Source organism: Oratosquilla oratoria, chromosome 31, assembly GCF_046742065.1.
Source record: "Oratosquilla oratoria isolate Oo_2021 chromosome 31, ASM4674206v1, whole genome shotgun sequence".
Taxonomy (NCBI): Eukaryota; Metazoa; Arthropoda; class Malacostraca; order Stomatopoda; family Squillidae; genus Oratosquilla; species Oratosquilla oratoria.
The window spans coordinates 33715163-33720162 of record NC_134807.1 but is presented as its reverse complement, the minus strand read 5'-3'; the positions used below and the strand labels follow the sequence as shown (position 1 = coordinate 33720162).

The following is a 5000-nucleotide window of genomic DNA, read 5'->3' as shown; positions in this document are numbered from 1 at the left end:
CGGTCCCAAACTAACACAGGACGGACAACAGTCCAAAGTTTCTTCCGAGGGGGATCTGCGGCAGGACTCGAGGACCATTGCCAGCTACCTTAGGGTTCCGGATTTCTGGTCATTGACACTCAAAGTCAATTTGTGTTGGTGAAAATTAAGAAAATTGGTCTTATTGAATGATACACCGTATGTTGTCTACTATATTTCCAAATAAAATATCTAACAATTTCTTAGTTTACCTAATAATATCCCTATAATCAATCGTAGTATAAATATACATGTATACATGTGTGCATATATATACATATATATATATATATATATATATATGTACATATTATACACACAGATATATTTATATATATATATATATATATATATATATATATATTTATATATATGTACATATGCTAATAAGAACACGGGTACGTGTGTTCACTTATGCAAAGTAGACCACTTGAAAAAAGAAACTAACGAAGCAGAGCGCTTTCGTATATTACATCTTCAGTGCAACAAGTACATAGTAATAGAAATGCATAGATAATATATACATGAAAAAAGGAACAAGGACAGTTTGAATAAGGGTAGCGGACAATTACCCCCTGAAAGGCGGAAAGTCAATGTCAGTACACTAATGATGGTGAGGCGACATCAGGTCACAGTCGCCAGGGTCAATGCGTCCACTAATGATGGTAGGGCGACATTAGGTCATAGTCGCAGGGTGGGTTGGAGCTGTATCACCTAGGGTAGGAAGCAGCCGCATCCTAAGGGATGGCTTCGTGCACTTGGTCAGCCCCTTTCACCCCAACTCTCACTTGTGGCTCCTATTAGCTGTTAGTCTAGGACAGCGGCCACACCCCTGGCAACCATCTCGGCTGATGGGCTAAACCAAGTGAGGGGTGCCACACACTAAGGCATAGAGCAGTGCCAGCTCTACTAGATGAAGACTAGAACAGCAAGCTCAGTATATGTACTCTACTTGTCAGAGGACTTTGGTGAGTTTGGTGTGATAGCAAGATGGGTGACACATCTAGGGCGAACCAGTCATGTAAATGGCAATCGGCTAGTCACCGTAGAAAAGGATTGGAGCCCTTACCATGTATTTATCCAAGATTAACTATGGAGCAAAACCAAAGAGTAAATGAAGTGAACAGCGTGAATGGGAGTCTTTTTCCAGAAAGGAGGGAGATTACCTCACTCGGTCGGGAACATTGTGTACAGCAGGCGGTTTCTGATCTTTATCCGGCGACTGTTGTAACCAAAGAAAAGTTGAGAATGGCTAGGTGGAATGTCCGAACATTACACCAAGGGGGGAAATATCATGGGGTATGGAGAGAAATGAACAGAATGAAGATAGATGTTATGGGGCTTAGTAAGGTTAGATGGCCAGGAGTGGGAGAGGTGAAAAATGAGCATGGAGTATTTATACATTCTGGAGGAAAAGGAGCAGAAAAAGGGGTAGGAATAATGATGAACAAAAAGGTTGCTAGTACTATGAAGAGATTCTGGGCGGTGTCAGAGTGCTCTTGGTAAAAATCAGGGGAAAACCTTTTGACATATGTTTAATACAGGTGTATGCTCCCACAGCAGAAGCAGAGGGAAGGATAGTAGATGATTTCTATGACAAGTTAGATCAAGCAATGGAACAATGTGGAAATCAAAAGGTTAAGATAGTTATGGGTGATGTAAATGCAAAAGTGAGTTCAGGTGGAGAAGAAGAGGTTGTGGGGCCATTTGGGTTAGGAGAGAGAAATGACAGGGGAGAAAGATGGATAAGCTGGTGCATAGAACATCAACAAATAGTAATGAATACGTGGTTTAGGCAACATCCGCGAAGGCTATGGACATAGAAGGCACCAGGAGATACAGCAAGAAATCAAATTGACTATTTTACTATCAACAGAAGATTTAGAAATGCAGTGATAAAGGTAAAAACATACCCAGGAGCAGATTGTAATTGTGATCATGTGCCAGTTGTTGCAGATATTAGAATAAAATTGAAGAAATTAAGAAAGGAGATGGGGAAACCGAGAAGAGAAGTAAGTGTGTTGAGAAAGGACGAAGACTTGAAACAGAGGTATTTGGTTACAGTAGAAAATAAATATGAAGTGCTGCGAGAAGACGGGGATGTAAATGATCTGGGGTTTCAGTGGCAAAGGTTATGTGAAGCAATAGAAGAGGAAAATAAAAAGGTACTTCTTGAAAATAGAAGGAGGAGGAAAAACAAATGGATAACAGAGGAAATATTCGAACTAATGGATAAGAGAATAGAAGCTAAAAATAGGGATAGAAATGAATATAGAGAACTTAATAGACAAATCAAAAAGAAGTGTATAGATGCCAAGGAGAGTTGGCTTGATGAACAATGTAGGGAAATTGAGGACCTTGAAAAAAAGGGATTCTAAAATTATGTATGATAAGATTAGAGAAATTACCAAGAGAAAGGGAAGTAATGGGGGGGCAATCAAAGATAGAGAAGGAAAGGTTTTAATGGACGAGGAGGATATTAAACATAGATGGGAGGAGTATGTAAGGGACCTATTTGAGGACGACAGACAAGAAGGAGAAGAGGAAAATTATAGATATCTAGATGGGGAAGAAATAATGGAAGAGGAAGTGAAATTTGCAATGAAGAAAATGAAAAAAGGGAAAGCCATTGGGTGAGGATGGTGTGATGATTGAAATGTTAGAGGCATTAGGGGATTTTGCAATAAGAAAACTCACTAGTCTAATAAACCAAAAGGGTACAATAACGGAACATATGTGTAACTCGATTTTTATACCACTACCAAAGATAAACGGAACAATGGAATGTAGTAAACATCAGTATCATGAGTCAAATAACCAAAATTATATTAAGGATTGTTTTAAATAGAATAAGAAATAAAGTGAGAGAACAAGTTTCATGGGAGCAATTTGGTTTCATACTCGTAGAAGGGAAAGGAACAGCAAATGCAATTTTTATAATAAGAACGATTATGGAAAGGATGATAGAAAAACAACAAAATGTATATCTTTGCTTTGTTGACTACGAAAAGGCGTTTGATAGGGTAAGACATGAGGATTTGATAAATATTTTTGAAAGAGTGGATATGAATAGCAAAGACATGAGTACGAGTATCATCAGAAATTTGTATTGGAAGCAAAGAGCAGCAGTGAGGGTACGGGGAGGAAGAACAGAATTTCAAGCTATAAAGAGGGGAGTGCGTCAAGGCTGTGTTATGTCTCCAGATTTATTTAATTTATATGGGGAGATGATCCTTAGGGAATTAGAGGGAATGGAAGGGATTAAAATTGGAGGATTTGATATAAATCATATCAGATATGCTGATGACACGGTATTGGTGGCTGACTCAGAGGGAAAACTGCAACATCTATTGAATGTAACCGTAAGAGCTAGTGAGGAGAAAGGTTTAAATGTAAATATGGAGAAAACTGAAATACTAGTGGCCAGTAAAACGGATCCACCAAGAGTGCAGGTACAAATAGCAGGGAGAAGAATAGAACAAGTAACCAAATTTTCGTACCTGGGAAGCGTATTGACAGAAGATTGTAGATGTGAAAAAGGAATAAAATCAAGGATAGCGACAGCTAAAAGCACGTTTCAGAAAATGAAAGGGGTTTTAACAAACAAGAAAATGTCTACAGATATAAGGAGAAGAACAGTTAAAACATTTATATGGTCAACACTATTATATGGTTCAGAAGCATGGACAATCAGCACAAAATTGCAGGAAAACTTAGAGGAGCAGAAATGTGGATATGGAGACGAGTATTAAGAGTACCATGGACAGCAAAGAAAACAAATGAAGAGGTATTGAGAGAAATGGAGACAGATAGGGAATTGATGACAACAATAAGGAAAAGACAGTTGCGATTCTTAGGACACATAATGAGGAAGGAAGGGTTGGAAGAGGTGGTGATGACGGGAATGGTGGAGGGAAGGAGAGCGAGAGGAAAGCTGAGGGAGAAGTATATGGACTGGCTGACGAGGGCGACGGGAAAACAACTCAAACCAGCACAGATGTTACAAGTAACTAGGGACCGTGAACGGTGGCGCTCCATGGTTGCTGAAGTCCAAGAGGATATGGCACGACGGTAAGGTAAGGTAAGGTAAGGTATATATATACATGTTAATAAGAACACGGGTACATCAAACCATCAGTAATGAGTGAAGATCGCCCACTTCGTTCCTCATCATGCACATTTGTACGGCCATCTTTAAAAGCTCTCATCCATTTCCGCACCATCCCATCACTCATAATGTTTTCTCCATACACTTCACTGATCTGACGATGAATTTCAGCCACTTTCACGCCTTTAGCAGTAAGAAAACTAATCACAGCGCGTATTTCACAGTCGCCGGCATTCTCAATCGGAGGAGGTATTTCAAATACAAACAAATTTAAACATAGTCAGGTGATTCCGTAATTATGTTGAAAAGTAGATTATAGTACAAGCTTTCATGTAAAAATAAAATTGTTAAGAAAAGTCTACTTGTTTCATTTTAATTTCAAAACTGCACTTACTTAAGAAACACGCCTCGTATATATATATATGTATATATATATATATATATGTATATATATATATATGTATGTATATATATACATATATATGTATATATATGTACACACACACACACACACACACGCATATATATATATATATATATATATATATATATATATATATATATATATATATATATATAGGGGAGGTGCCAAGATTAGAGGCAGGGAAGAGTGTAGAGGGGAATGGAGTATATAGGGGATGAAATGGGTGGGAGTGGTGTCTATGCCTTTGTTTTTTGTCTGACTCCCTTGTAAGGTGGAGGAAATCCTTTGATATGTGTATATATATACATACATATATATATATATACATATATATATATATATATATATATATATATATATATATATATACACCAAGGACTACTATTACACAGGACGTGCGCACCCAGATCCCTGGGTCCGCTAGCGGAGTCCATTGCTTTCTTTGTAACC

At 38.0% G+C, this 5000-nt stretch overlaps 1 protein-coding gene across 1 annotated transcript in view; it reads left to right on the top strand.

Annotated features, from left to right (window-relative positions):
- LOC143041513 (juvenile hormone esterase-like) overlaps window positions 1-215 on the top strand; it is a 24698-nt gene extending 24483 nt beyond the window's left edge. The window contains exon 12 of the mRNA XM_076213477.1: window positions 1-215. This exon is cut by the window's left edge and continues 888 nt beyond it. The gene's annotated coding sequence lies outside the window, so the exon portion shown is untranslated.
- Window positions 216-5000: the final 4785 nt, after the last annotated feature.